This window comes from Chelonia mydas, chromosome 10 (assembly GCF_015237465.2).
Source record: "Chelonia mydas isolate rCheMyd1 chromosome 10, rCheMyd1.pri.v2, whole genome shotgun sequence".
In the NCBI taxonomy this organism is placed as follows: domain Eukaryota; kingdom Metazoa; phylum Chordata; order Testudines; family Cheloniidae; genus Chelonia; species Chelonia mydas.
In genome coordinates this window covers 724,735-740,567 of record NC_051250.2, presented here as the reverse complement: position 1 = coordinate 740,567, position 15,833 = coordinate 724,735, and positions in this window count along the sequence as shown.

Genomic DNA, 15,833 nt, shown 5'->3' with positions numbered 1-15,833 from the left:
ACCAACCATATCACAAAGGGGGCTCTCGGGGAGCAAGAAAATAGGATCTGGGGAAGGAAAGGGGTCAGGCTGACTAACAGGTACTAGCACATCAACAAGGCAACCGATTCCCCACCTCCCAACACTCCCAGCTCTTCCCACCCCCATGTCCCTGCCAGGCAGATGGTGCCTGGGGATGAGCTTAGGTGAGTGCTGCAGTGCTGGGAACAGCTTACACAAGAGGGGTCCCCTAACTGTGTCTTCTCCCCTGGCTGGGGCAGGGCCCTCTCCTGGCTCCCTGGCTGGGTTGTGGTAGCCAGTGCTGGGTTGGACCTCTGCCCCTCTAGACGTGATCCCAGCACCAAGGATGGGCTGTGACGGTGCAGGCTGGGGTGGGTGTAGGCATGGTCGAGGGGGTGGGTTGTAGCAGGCGTGGCCACAGTGGGCTGCTGATGCTCTCACACCTTCCTCATTTATTTATTTTAAGAACTGTTTTAAGCCCAGGAAGAGGCTTTTTACATTCCCAGCCCCCCTGTGCACTGGCCCTGGAAGTCCTTGTCAGCTGGCAGTGAATAAGCACTGCAATATAGAGCTGTCTGCCATGCTTCGGAGCCGCTCACTTCTGCTTACATAGGCTTTCTGCAGCTGTCCTTTTAAAAGAAGCCAATTTATTTTTATTCAAAATCTATAAGAGACAATTGAGCAGTAAAGCTGTCAGGCCCCGCCTCCGTCTCCAAACAGCCCAGTCAGGTCTGAAATGATCGCTCTGAATAACAATCCCATCTCTTGGCGCTGCCACGCTGCCCCGACCATGCTCCTTCCAGCAGGTGCTGGGCCAGGTGCGGAGAAACCCCACCTTCGTCACAAAGCCTGGGACTCAAATGCGCTCTTTGGACCAGTGTGGAGAAAGCCAAATGGCTCTGCACCCCCTGGCAAACTCCCCAGCAGGCCCGGCTGAGCTCCGCAGCCAGCAGTTACTCTGAGCTTTTACAACCCACTGCCCAAAGAGCAAACTTTGTCCAGAAGGATGAAGGCTGCAAACATGTCAGGAGCTTGCCTGGGCACTGCCCATGATACTGTTCCCTACAGAGTGGGACTTCCAGAACCCCTCTCCCAGGAACCATGTCCTTCCACCTTCCCACTGAGACTGGCAACTTTGTTCCAGAGACTGTGTTTGGCAGGTGAAGCCAGCCTGAGAGTGTGTGTGTGCTCCTGATGCTGCATGGACACAGGAAGATGTACGTACTATCCCGAGATGCCTACCACATCTCTGTAGCATGGACCAGATCTCAGCAGAGGGATTGTCTTATGAGCAGCCCCTCTCCCAATGACAAGTAACAGTCCCTCCTGGGAGGCAGGAACAGAGAGCAGGCGACTCTGTGCTCTGGTGCACACAGCTCCTATCCCAGGCCCATCACTGCAACAGTCTGGCTTGAAAGGAATTGAATCTTTTCGCTTCCCATGGGCCGGTTGTTGTCCCAGCTCCGTGTTGTGCTGGGATGAAGGGCAGTGCAGGCAGAGTGCTACCTCCAGCAGGCAGCCATCCAAATGGTTTCTCCAGAATTGCTTTATAGCTCCTCTCACTGCAATTCCGTCAAGTCAGAGCAGCCCCCAGGATTTGATGCAATTTTCTCATTGAATTATACGGAACCCTTCAGGGAAGGAGGCAAAATTATTTAAAACGCTTAAAAACTAAAGCAACTTTTCTACTCTGTTTTTTAACTTTTTGATTGTTATTTAAAGTTAACCTTTTCTACTTCTAAACCATAAACTCATTTTATTTTTGGCCATCAGACATGGGCCATAAATTGTTTGAAACATGGGCCATAAACTATTTGAAATATGAGCCAAGTGTTTCTTTGATACACACAGGAGTTGAAAGATAATGCGGTATCCACTGACTATTGCTCTTCAGAACCAAACCCAGAGCAGAGTAATTTGCTCAGGCTGCACCTCTGTAAATTGTTACCCTCTTGTTATAAATATTAGAACCGCGGGTTAAAGGTGCAGTGCATTACCCGGCAACGCACCCGGCTCACTGCAAGGAGGGTTCCTTCATGGTGCTTCCATGGCAATGGAGAGACACAAAACAATCTCTCTAAGTGGCTGATACCTTCTCTCTCCTCCCAAACAGCAGGGACAATTTACATCAGACTCAGCCACTTGTCACCCATCAGTACAGGCTGGCCCAGGTGCAGCAGCAGGGAGAGGGGATCACTCTCCTCTGAAGCATAAGGCTCTGGCCACGCCAGAAGCAGGATTCTGGATTTGATTTCAATTATGGCCCATCTCATGTCCCTGCTCAGCTAAGTTGGTTGTTGGAACCATGTTGGTGAGGCCTGGCACACCAGCCAGATTCCAAGGCCACCTCACTGAAGCCTAATTCACCAGCCAGACACCAGGGCTGTGTCACCGAGGCCTGGCATGCTGATCAGAGTTGTGTCACTGAAGCCTGGCATGCCCGACGGAGGCTGGGGCTGTTCCAGAGGCTTGCTGTTCCAGCACAGTTAATGTAGGACACTTCCCGTCTTCTGGAGAGAAGAGGAATAGAAATGCAGGAAGCAGCCACAGTCTGAGCAGTGAAGGGGCGAGTTCATCAGTGAATGCTCCTGAGTCTTGTTTGATTTTCAAGGAAACAAAGTTCTTGTGTTGTCCTGTTGCAAATGTTATCCTGTTGGAAACCTGGCAATTTTGGGTTCCTTGCAACATGGCACTTGTGGGCTCAGAACCAAAGCTGCCTTGAAAAAAAACCAGTGAGGCACTTTCCCTGCTAGTGTGTGGAGCACGTGCTCTCTCACAGACAAAAGCAATCAGTCCAATCAACCTGTTAGTTTAAAGCAGCAGCTCATGCCACAAACCAGCAATTTGCCACTAAAGCCAAGTCCTGCCAAATGTGTTGGTATTCTGCTGCAGTCTGTTGCACTCCACACACACAGCTGATGGGCTGCCATACTGGGCTCTCACTGCTGTCTACAGTTAACGGAAGGAATCTTCAAAGACAAGTTTCCTTCATTTCAGGTTTGTTTTCTGCTCCTGCTGCCTTTTCTGATGCTGAGCCTCCTTTTAAACCAAAGCACGAAGATCAGGGTTTAATTTACAGAATGTTGCTTTTTTCTGAAATTTCAGCAAAGTTGCAGATTTAACTTGAAAAGTAAAATCTGCTGCCTCTCTCGGTGTGTGCAGTTAATTTCCTTCATGCCATGCTCTACCTTTGTAAGGAGAACACGCAATAAACATATTCACCTGTCATTACAAAGAAAAACAAAAAAAAGCCAGCCAGCCAAAGTAAATAACTCAGGAGATTTAAAAATAAATTCACACTTTCATGGAATCTGGCTTTCAAGCTTCTTTTCACCTCCTCTCTGCAGCATTTTGCTGTAATAGAGTAATGATAAAGCAATACAACAAGAGGGAAGGAACAGAACAGGGTAGGGAGTTCATCTAGGCTAGGATCCAAAAGGAGGACGGGGGAGAGTTGGAGCCCTCTGAAGTAAACACAAAGGCCTCCTGGATTTGGAGACGTCAGAGAAATCAAACCCTTGGTCTTCTGACAAGCCCCTTTAAATGGGAAAGTGGGAAAAGACCTTTGGTGCCTCTTTAGAGCACCATGAAGTGGGCTCTGGAGCAGAGTCATGTCGTGGGGGAACATGGCCACTTTGCTGTTGCTGAGCATTTCTGACGGGATCCATTACTATTTTGGTCCTGACTTTTTCCGCCATTTAATAGCCTCCTCATTAGAATGTGATGGCGTTTAAGGCACACAACACTCACACTGCAAACACAGAGCATGTTGTGGGACTCCCAGAAGCATGTTCCGGGAGATGTGGGCAGGAGGAAGGGACTCACACACACGCACAATGAACACAGACTTGTACACAAGGGGAACGCAGCAGCTCAGCCCGTTCCAGTTTTCTGGTGATGTTCCCTTGGAAATAACAACAGACATGCAACATAAAATATAGAATGGCCCTGTGCTGAACCGATCAAGTGAAACTATGCTACCCGAAGAGTGCTCTAACATGCTTCACTGCAACCATGCCAACAGAGTGCACACTAGTACTGGGGTTTGCACAAGTGATTCGTCTTGCACTTTTTTATAGACATTCCTTCAGAGCACTGATTTGATTGTATTTCCTGGTGAATTTTATTAACTGGCCTTGGCCTCTGATACTCAGGGAAGCCCCAAGCGCTGTGAGCTTAATGATTCTGGAATTTACATCTGTCCTTCAGGTCAGAAATGAACCAGTACCTCCACGTGACACCAGGCCGGCTCAATGCTGGAGTCAGTGTCTCTCTGCAAAGATGTAACACCAAGTTCCTGGCCATATGCAGCCACTGAAGATCCCCTGGCTCTTTTGTAAGAGGGCTGTTAGCCCTGGTTTTTTGGCCTAATTCCAACATAGGAAATTGCATTTTGGTTTCCTAGCTCCTCCTGCAGTGTTACTGTCACAAACATTTCTCCTCTCAGATCAAGCACGATGGTAACTTACCTTAATGCAGAGTGTGTCAAACCATGAGGATTTGATTCTGCTCTTTGCTCTGTGGGCAAAGCCTACTGCATATCTTGTCAAACCAGCCCTGGGCTTACAGAGTGCTGCTTACAACCACCTTCGCTCCCCTGTTCTCCTGAGCTCAGATGCAGCCCAGTATCAGGGCCTCCATTTCTTCAACTCCACCATATCATCCACAAAGTCCCTATCAGCTGAACCACTGCAGATAGTGACCCTGCCTGCTCTTCAGTTCATGAACCTGACACCGCCCAGTGCCTCTTGATGTGGGGCAAGGCATTGTGATTAATGAATCTTAGGAACTGAAAGACCAGAAGATAGCATTTACCTGTTCCTGGTCTGTAACCGTAGGACCCATGTTCATGTGGGGAGCGATGCAGGGTGGGCTTTTCCATTGTCTGCAGCAGGAGAACTGCAAAACTTATCTGGAGAATTCCCAGAAAGATGGGTCCAAGGCCAACACCGAAATTTTGTCCAAATAAGTTCTGAGGAGCGGGAACCATAATGTAGCTGCTCTGTTGGCTTGTCTGCAGATTTTCCCCTCTTGCTTTTATTATAGACAGTAATTATGGCCAGGAAAAAGGGGCTTCAAGGTATTAGAAGAGTGATTATGCCCCTGCTCCCTCGCCCCGGCAGTCACAGCGCCAGTGCCACCTGAGAATATTCCTTTGGTAATTTTGCTTCATTTTATTAAGAAAAAAAAATGACACTGAATTTGGGGGACAGGAGTTCTTGGTGATAATTAATTTCCTAGGCAGCTCCCTGACAGCACCCCCTGCCCTACGAGGGCTGCTTCTCCCAGGCCACACTTTACTTCAAGACAGACACCTTATCAAATCTTACCAGTGCTGTAGATGATCAGTTGGTTGAAACAGACACCCTGCTTCTTTCCAGGAATGTGCAGCAGCATCCCAGTGGCCCAGGTTAGGAGACAGACACAAAACTTCACACTGTGTGTGTAGCAGCTCTTCAGAATCAGGCCATGCACTTGCACATGTGTATGGAGGCAAGTGAGTGTCCAACATGCCTGCAAAAATCCTACACATGCATGTGGCCACTTAGGGGCCTAGCTAGCCATGTTTGTGCCCAAATCACTGATTTAAAGCACATACAGGGGATTTCATGCACTGTTGTGACAACTGGGCCTACAAATGTGCCCTCATTGTGAGTTTAACTGTAAAGAGTGAGTGTAAATTCACAAAATGTCACAGCAAAGTATATCAACAAATGTGGATGAGAACAGGTGCAAGAACTGGAGAGAGAAACTGGATTAGTCTAAACCACAAATACAATCCACGGACTGTTGAAATTATGCTTGTTAAAAACAGAAGATGTAGAACCAGAAATTAATGAACCAAAACTGGTGTGTTGGATATTAGGCCTAATTGATGGACAAAATAATGAAGGGATGGGCTATTCCCCCACCACTCTCTCTGTGGGTCCTTAAAAGAAACAGAGGTTGTGGGGAAAGTACAAAAGAACAAAGAGAAGACTAGAGGGAAGCATAGGTGCTGGAACTAGGAGTGCGGCACCCCCTGACTTGACATGGTTTCCATTATATCCAGGGTTTACAGTTTGGTTCAATGGCTCTCAGCACCCCCTCTATAAAAACTGTTCCAGCACCCCTGGAGGGAAGGAAAGACAGACAGAGGCTAGTGTAGCGAGCTTCACCATCATAGCTGCCAACCCCTCATTTCCTGGGACCCCGAGCTGTCATTGTCCTGATCCTGAGAGCTGTCCTGACCAGAACCATGCCAGCAAGTGTGACCCAGATGAAACTGCCACACCTGCCAGAGCCAGCTGAATTCCCAACACCACCTGGGGGGAAAGGACTTTAACAGCAGCAGCAGCCGCCATAGCTCCAGCCCATCTCAACTAACTTCTCTTCAGCTCTGATACCACCAAAGAGACTGTCCAGGAGGGTTTGCCTTTTAAATCCTGCTCCAGCTCAAGGCAAAGGAAACAGGGGATGGGGTTGTGATGGGTTGGGTCACAGAAACCCCTTTCGGACTGCCACCTGATGTGCCTAGACTACCTCTGAGCCTGTTTTCCCTGCCAGCTTGGGACTTCAGAGCCCTGCCTGGTTGTAACAGACACGCTAGCCTGCTACAGACGCAGACCCAGGTCTGAACCACGTCCCCCAAAAGCTGAAGGCTTAACTGAAAACAGCTTAAGAAGTGCTCCTGTCTCCAGCACTCAGATACCCAACTCCCAATGGGGTCCAAACCCCAAATAAACCCGTTTTACCTCATAAATGCAAAAACTGTTTGCCCTCTATAACACTGATAGAGAGATATGCACAGCTATTTGCCCCCCCTTCCCCTGGTATTAATACATACTCTGGGTAAATTAATAAGTAAAAAGTGATTGTAGTAAATACAAAAAGTAGGATTTAAGTGGTTCCAAGTAATAACAGTCAGAACAAAGTGAATTACCAAGCAAAATAAAATAAAACACGCAAGTCTAAGCCTATACAGTAAGAAAACTGAATACAGGTAAATCTCACCCTCAGAGATGTTTCAATAGACTTTTTTCACAGACGGGACGCCTTCCTAGTCTGGGCCCAATCCTTTCCCCGGTACAGTCCTTGTTCCAGCTCAGGTGGTAGCTACAGGATTTCTCATGACTGCAGCCTCATTTGTTCTGTTCCACCCCCTTATATATCTTTTGCACAAGGCGGGAAATCCTTTGTCCCTCTCTGGGTTCCCACCCCTCCTTCTAAATGGAAAAGCACAAGGTTAAAGATGGATTTCAGTTCAGGTGACATGATCACATGTCACTGTAAGACTTCATTACCTACCTGCCAGCACACAGGTATACAGGAAGACTTACAAGTAAACAGAGCCATCTACAGTCAATTGTCCTAGTTGATGGGAGCCATGAAGATTCCAAACCACCATTAATGGCCCACACTTTGCATACTACAATAGGACCTCAGAGTTATATTTCATATTTCTAGTTTCAGATACAAGAGTGATACATTTATACAAATAGGATGACCACACTCAGTAGATTATAAGCTTTGTAATGATACCTTACAAGAGACCTTTTGCATGAAGCATGTTCCAGTTACATTATATTCACACTTATTAGCATATTTTCATAAAATCATATGGAGTGCAATATCACAGGGGTTAAAATGAAAGCCTGATTGAATACTTCACATTTCAAACACTGTAACTGTTTTCCCTTCTTTCCTGTATCTTGTAGAGAAGGGTTGCCGGGGTCCTACGCAGCCTGAGGTCTCTGGATGCCACACCCCAGACCTCGTTTAACACTGTCTAATCCTGGACAGTGACTGGGTTCCAGTAATGCCTTTGGCCCTATTTTTCATCTAAATTAATACAGCAGCACAAAGGGGGAGATCCGGGCCCCATTGAACCCAAACAGAATTTTTCAATTGAGTTCAGTGGGGCAGGATTCACCCAAAGATGGTATATACAAATGTATGTGATAAATTGCCCGTGCTCTGGGCACTGCCAGGCTGGCATTGAAAAGGGTGCCCCGATTTGGTGCCTAACACCACAATGTCTTATCAGAGTCTGTTTTCACCTACTAATCATGCCCAGGATCTTACACTGGCACGCCATGTTGGTACCATGAGTAAAACAAGGGGGGAGGAGGTGCTCCCCCAAAATAAAACATCTCTCATGTTTCTGATCCCATGTCTGTTATTTAAATGTAGATGATGCGCCAACACATGTTGGACTTTGAAAATATGACTATCTGTGGTTCTGTCCCTGAGCCTCAGCTATCTTCATGGCCACATGGCGCCCCGGCCACCTCCTCATCCAAAGACTGACTTCGGTCACTTGACAGGTTGAATTTTGACGTCTCCAAATTCTAGCTGTTGGCAGATTATGTCACCTCTACATCTCCTTGCTGCATGCCCCAGAGAACAAAGAATGGCCCCCAAGCACAGAGTGCCAGGCCAGGGGTCTATTCCACTGCATCACTAAGCGAGAGGAATAGGAACTTTTCCTTTCACCTCCAGCCCAGGGCGTTCTGTCTGCATCCATTTCCAAAGTTAGCACGCTGCTCTGAGGGAATGGCACACAGTGGTGGAGGGATAGGCAACATGGACCTCACCCAGCACATATTGCACATAACAGGATCCCAGTGGATGCTGTGCAGAAGGGATGACCAGGAGAGGATCCAATCAGCTGGCCAGCCCTCCCCAAACAGCCTGGCAAGGCCCTGCCCACACTCTGCGCTCAGGACCCTCCTGCCCGCTTCCAGTTCCCTTCCCGGTGCTCTTCTCTGGCCGAGAGGCCGGGACAGGCACGCTGGGGCTGGTGCTCACAAGACCCAGGGGCTGGGGCCGCTGGGGATCGGGCCACGCTGTGCCGCCGTCTGCCCAGCGCCGGGGTAGGGGGCGCTCTGGCCACGCTGCCCGCCTGGTGCTCCGGTGCTGGGGGCGCTCCAGCCAGGCCGCCTGCCCAGTGGGCTGGGGGCACGTGGGGGGGGGGGGCTGGAGCAAATGCTGGAGGGGGGGTGCTCTGGACTCCAATGGGGGAGAGGGGTCGGAAGGGGAGGGACGGGCCAGGGGCCAGTCTACCCCAACCGCTCGTTCACCCACCACCCAAGAACTCTCCTTAACCATTTCCTGAATAACAGAGCCTGGCTCCTTGTTTCAGTCGGTCATGCGGTGTTAGTTGCTGACAGGAGCCTGCGGTAGTTCACAGTCTGAGGGCGCTTCTCAAATTCAAGGTTTAGACTCTGTATGAGTGAGGGAGCAGCTGCTGCTCCCACCAGCTATGTTTATTTACATGTGTTTATTTTTTTCACTTTGAGTTAGGAAAGTCAAATTGATGCTGTCAGAGAATTATGATCCATTCATTTTTACTAGCTCTAAAAATCTGTAGTGATCCATTTCTAGAACATGTGCCAATGACTCTGGTCGGCTGTTTAAAAAGTGTCTTTGTTGCTGGGTTACAAGAAGTTTCAGGACTTCTCCAGTGATTCATGTCACTAATTTTGGGGGCTGGGGACATTTAGCGACCTGCTCTTTATTGCAGACTTAAGCAATCAGCTCTGCATGGGTATAGGGGTTTGCTCACATGGGCCCAGTGCAGAATCAGGATCTTAATCTGTTAGGAACCAGCTTGTGTTGGACAATCTGGCCCCTCCCTTTTTTCATGCCAGCCTCTGATCTCTTCTTTCAGCTCCAATTCTTATGTGGATAAATTCCTTTTTCCCAGGGTCAGCAAGTGGGAGGGGTAGTTCCCTGACCCATAAATCAGTATTTCCTGCAATGCCATTTTCCTGTGCAATCCTGGGGTGCATAAACAAGGGAATCTGGAGTAGGAGTAGAAAAGTTATTATACTTCTGTGTTTGGCACTGGTACAACCATTGCTGGAATCCTGTGTCCCATTCTGGCACCCATAATTCAAGAGGATGCTGATAAATTGGAGAGGGCACAGAGAACAACCGGGAGAATGATTAAAGGATTAGAAAACCTGCTTTATAGTTATAGACTCAGGGAGCTCCATCTATTCAGCTTAACAAAGAGAAGGTTAATGGGTGACTTGATTACAGTCCCTAAGTATCTACATGGGGAACAAATATTTGATAATGGACTCTTCAGTCTTGGAGAGAAAGGTCTAACATGATCCGATGGTAGTTGAAGCTAGACAAATTCAGACTAGTAATAAGGTGTAAATTTTTAACTGCCTGTGTTACACAGGAGGTCAGATTAGACAGTCACAGTGGTCCCCTCTGGCCTGGAAATCTATCGATCTGTGCTGTGGGCTGAGATTTGCAATCACTGTTTGTCATTTTAGCTAGTAAATCAAATGGCAGCTTGTTTCAGAATATTCAAGTGAGTGATCCCTGCTCCGTGCTGTGTGGGCCCCCCACAATACACCAACAAAGACGCTTTTTAAATAGCTAACAAGAATCATTGGCACATATTTTACAGATTTTCAAAGATAGTAAAAGTGCTGCTCCGGCCGTCGATGCAGTTTACACAGAACTGGCAACTGTCTGGGATGGAAATTCACCCTTCTCCCAGCAAGCTGCTGTTTGCCAGTGTGCACAATTCAGGTAGTACAGTGGCATTCAGGACAGCATGGCACATGTGGGATGATCCCTATGCTTGGGGTTTCCCTGGGTTTGGCTAAAGCCATGAGTCCAGCTGGCATCATGCCACTTTGGGTAAATACACACACGCACGCACGCGCACACATGCACGCACGCGCACGCACACTAGAAGGGAAAAGGAGGGTAACATTCAGCCAACAGCACGAGCAACTTTTACCAGCAGCTTCCTCTAGGGCCGTGGTTCTCAACCTGCTGCCCGTGGGCCACTTGCGGCCCAATCAGCACAGCTGCGGCCCATGTGACATCCTCAGAGCCATACAGGTAGCACTGGATGCCACCCACAATAGTCAATAGGTTGAGAACCACTGCTCCCGAGCAAGGATAGCATCATGTTCCGAAACGCAATGTGTATGACTCAAAGAGCAGCCTGCTCTCCCCTGGCGGAGACGCCTTGGGCAGGTCTCAGGGAGCTGCCAGGACATCAGTCACACAGCCTGGAGGGTGTGCTAGGACCCTTCCCTCGGCACATCTCTACAAGATTCTGTTAACCCCTCCCTGGCCAGGAGAGTGTCTGGATTGCTGCGCCAGGCCAGTTTCAGCACATGCATTATCTCAGCTCCGCATCGAGCATGCTTATCCCCCAACCCTTTCAAGTATGGTTGCCTATGGAACAGCTCTTGGCGTAAATACCGTAGCAGACACAGACCTCCGCAAAGCCTGCGAGCGTTCCTGCTGTCCAAGATTCCTTCCAAGCCCTCCAAAGTCTGTGGGGTATGGAGTGGAGCAGGGAGGGGCACACACTGGGCCACCAGAGCCAGGCACTCGGATTGCTGAGCTACAAGCCTGATTGGGGTCAGACTGCCAGGGATGAGGTCCTGGCCCATGTGGGCTCCCTGCCCTCAACCTCTCTTGCTCAGCAGCAAGGGGCTGCACTCCTGGTAGCAGTGCCTGGGGCCCATGCGAACCAGCCATTTGCTGACTACCTTGGGCAGGATGGGGAATTGCTCTAAAGATGGATTAATGCTTAGGATATCTGAGTGCATCTGAGATGAAGGGACTTTTTCTAGTGGGTGGGGGTTGCCCCCATGGCTCTGCTGATATTTACAGGTACCTATACCCTGGGGCAGGGGGCAAAGCGTAGCATTTATCCCCACCTCCCTTCTCCACCCCCACTTCATTATTCTAAATCTGTTAGGCCAAGAATGTTTATCAGACACCGAAGGGGTTTGCGGAATGGAATAGCTCCCACAGCTTCCAGCCCTCTGGATCTGAATATCTGATTGGCTGGGTCTAACAATGACCCTCCCAGCTCTGCACCCCAGTATATGTCTGATCCTCACAGAGCCAGGGGATAAGACCCCATCCAAGCACACGTAGCTGGGAACTAAAAACAGATGCTGGTCTGGATTTCGCAGCCAGTGCAGATCCAGACCTTGGAGTTTTCAAAACCATGGCTGAGATTTGGTTAGGGCCTGTCTCTAACCTAAACCAGGCTTCCCGGCTCCCTCTCTTCTCCCCCAGCACTACAATGCCATCCCAGACAGCAGCTCTCTCCTCCATCACGCCAGCTAGGCCCTGCAGTGTTCCCCTTTCCCCATCAGGCACTCCTGACCAACACCCTCCCAGAACCAGCCCTTCACAGCCTCCTGAAAACAGAAACCTGTGTCAGCCATTGCTATGGAGGGGAGCTCAGGGTTACATTGCGCTCTGGGATGGTCTGACTTGGGCTCTTCCTGACCCCTTGTCTCCCCTCTGGCAGCCCCCAGCCCCTGGCTGCTCCACAGGACAGTCTGGGCTCTGCTGCAATGAGTCACAGAGAGATAACAGGCCAGGCTAAGGGTTTTGTGTAGGAGAAGTGGGACCTGGTTTCTGGGGGCAGTGCAGCAAACCTGGACTCTTTGGGAGTCCCTCTCCAAGTGTCTCTGTCTGGTCTGCTCTAGTGAAAGGAACATGGGGCTTCTTCTCCTGTCTAGGACCAAGGGCTAACCTGCAAAGAGGCAATTTGTGTAATAAACACTGGTGCTTCAGCCCTTAAGAGTACGTCTTATAAAAGACCCATGACTCGCCAGGGCAGCTGACTCAGGCTCGCGGGGCTCGGGCGGTGGCCCTATACTATAACATTTCAGTATAGACATTTGGCTTCAGGCTGGAGCTTGGGCTCTGAGACCCCACAAAGGGGAAGGTCTTGTAGCCCAGGCTGCAGCCCATGCCTGAATGTCTCCACTGCAATTTTATAGCTCCGCAGCCCACACCTGTGAACCCGAGTCAGCTGACCTGAGCTGTGGGACTTGGTGCGGCAGGTTTTTGGTCGCAGTGTAGACACAACCTTACTGACCAGAACACCCTTGCGAAGGGTGTCAGCGCCGGCCGGTGCCCTCTGGGATAAACACTTCATTTCTCTCAGTGTCGGGGGGCAGCAAACTCAATCCCTCTGTTCAACTTGAATTGATTCTTTTTTATTTCCATGAAAACTAATTTGTGAGTAGTTCTTTCCCTGTTTAAATCTGGGAAAATATTGTTCAAGAACTTGCTGATGTTTCTCTAACTGACAGCTTTATTGGGCAATAGCCACTGATGGTGTGTGCTCAGACAGTCAGACCCTTTTATACTACGTGTGTTCCCATAAAAATGATTGGCTTTGAGTTGTTATTCTAATCTTGCTGTGATTGTAACACTGGGGCAGCCAGACTGAACAGGAGCTGATAGTGAAGGCTGATTAATAGGAGCACACCAATTCCATCAAGCTCTCCATGCCCACGCGGGGGATCAGTCGGATACCACCTGCTGCAGGAAATGGACCCAAAATGGCAGAAGTTCTGTCTCCTCAGGAGAGGCTGACTGCAGCCACATTTACCGATTGCTTTCTGCATGCAGTTTCGGGGGTTGGTTTTGAGCTACAACACCCTCAATGGCCTGAGACCTGCCTATCGGAGAGACACCTCTCTGCCCACGAGAAGCTGCCTCAGGTGCAGGAAATGCAAAGTGGCCAAGCTGACACCCCTTCAGCCAGAGACAGGGGGTGGCTGACAAGCCTTTGACTCCAGGCCTTTGGGACCTGCTTCCTCCCAGGCCTGGAACAGGCAGTTTGTCTGCCTGCAGGGGGCACTGCAAGCCCATCCTTCCCCCTTGCCCTGACGTGGGGGGTGCTGGCTGGGAGGAGTGCATGGAGATGCCGATTAGTGTTGCTCGGGTAGCTGGTGGGTCTGTTTGTTTATCAGTGTATTTTTAAAGGACTTTCCATGGTGTCCACATTATTGAATGGGTGTTCGGTATTGCAGTCCGTAAAACTCCAAATAAATATATAGACCACCCCTCCCACCCACAGGGCCCCAAGAAAGGAACACAGCTTCCCCATCCATACTAAGGTTGCTTTAATGCCAGAAGGGAAAGGGTGCGGCGGTTGTTAATTCATTAATCAGTGCCAGGTTCCCACTGTTATTTCTTAATCAGAACTGGAACTTCACACAATTTATAGTTTTCATTGTTTAGATCTTGTTCCATTTTTCAAAATATCCTGCAATCCAAAGTTACACAGCTTCCGTGTTGTGCCTGGTGCCAGCTGACTGACTTTGATACTGGGAAGCGAAGGTAACAAGGAAGCGAGTGATTATTTTGAAAGGGATGAACAGATGGTCCACATATTAAGGAAATATTATGCTAAGTGTCATTCCAGTGACTTATAGGAGCTTCACTTTCATTTGATTAGGAGTAGCTGTTCTAACAAGGTCATTTAGGCTTTCACGTGATTAGCTGTGCCACTACCACAAAACAGGAATAAAGCACAATTACTGTGTCACAACAATATCTCCACTGGTTCAGGCTTCCCTGGAACTCTAACTGAGCCCAGTTCATACCCAGGATGGGTGTCTGCAGAACTGCAAGTGTTTGATGCCAGGCAATCAAAGCTGGGCTGGGGACAAGAATCTGCGGAACTCTGGGAATCTAGGTAAAAAACGTTGGGGATTCAGGCAAAACGCCAGCATATTACCCTCCCCGAAGGCAGCAGGGTGACTGGAGAACCCAAGCGGTTCTTTCTCCAACCCATTATCTAGGAAAAACAGCTCCATGGATTAAACTGGCTTAGCCGCATTGGACCCTGCTTTCACTGGAGCTACTCCAGGGAGGAATTTGGTCCCAGACTTTTTTTTTTTTAATCTCACCTAGCTCACAACTGCTTTTCTGGGTTTCAAGTGGGCCTGATAAAGAGACTGGGTGGCTCCAGGAATTGCTGCAAGGACACAGCAATTATTTCTTTATTTATTATTTCTGTAGCACCAGCGGCTCTGTCCATGGGAACCTGAGCCACCATTCACTGAGTGGTTTCTTACAGGCACTGTGGTCAGCAGGTCCTCACCTGAAATCAGCAGCGACCCAAAGCTCTAACCCTTCACTGGCAGCTCAGTGCCTGTGTGAAACAAGATGCATTTCCCAATGCACAGGAACCCTCAGCATAAGAGCTCTCTTCACCGCCGCTGGTGGTGGTCTCAGCACTAGGGCGACCAGACAGAAAATGTGAAAAATCAGGATGGGGTTGGGGGTAATAGGAGCCTATATAACAAAAAGACGCAAAAATCAGGACTGTCCCTATAAAATCGGGACATCTGGTCACCCCACTCAGCACTGAGGGCAAACTACAAAGGGCTGCTGAAGCTGAATTCCCTTCTTATCCCGAGCAGCGGGGTCTGCGGAGAGCAGCATGCAGGAGACGCTTGTGCTGCCAGGGTATGTCCCCTCCCCTGTTCTACAGCTAGCCGGGGTCCTCAGCCTGGTCCACCCAGACCTTTCACTAGGGGAATATTCCGTTTCTAGAGCCCGGTGAGATGAAACCCCAGTTTCTGTCGCAGTGGCAGAAGTATGTCCACAAGGCACAGATTTCACCTGCCAGAGGCTGGGACTGGGTGACGGGGGAGGGATCACTTGACGATTGCCTGTTCGGTTCATTCCCTGTGAAGCACCTGGCATTGGCCACTGTCGGCAAACAGGATACTGGGCTGGATGGACCCAGTCAGGCCCTTCTTATGAGCAGTTTGATACATCAGTTATTTAGAGGAGGAACCACGGAAACAAACTGTTTTCAATTGAAAAGAATTCTTATTGCCATGCAAACAGGACCAAATATATTAACTACATCTGTCATTTGCTCCCACGGTCTGCACGTTCCTATTGCCTAGACACCCCGCTGTGCTGCCCATGCCTAGTGAGCTCTCTTCCTTGCCACAACTGGCAGTGGTGGGACTCCACAATATAAGCCAAATCCTTAGTCCACGCAGCCCGCAAACTATGGTTGGACTGCCATGAGCTCT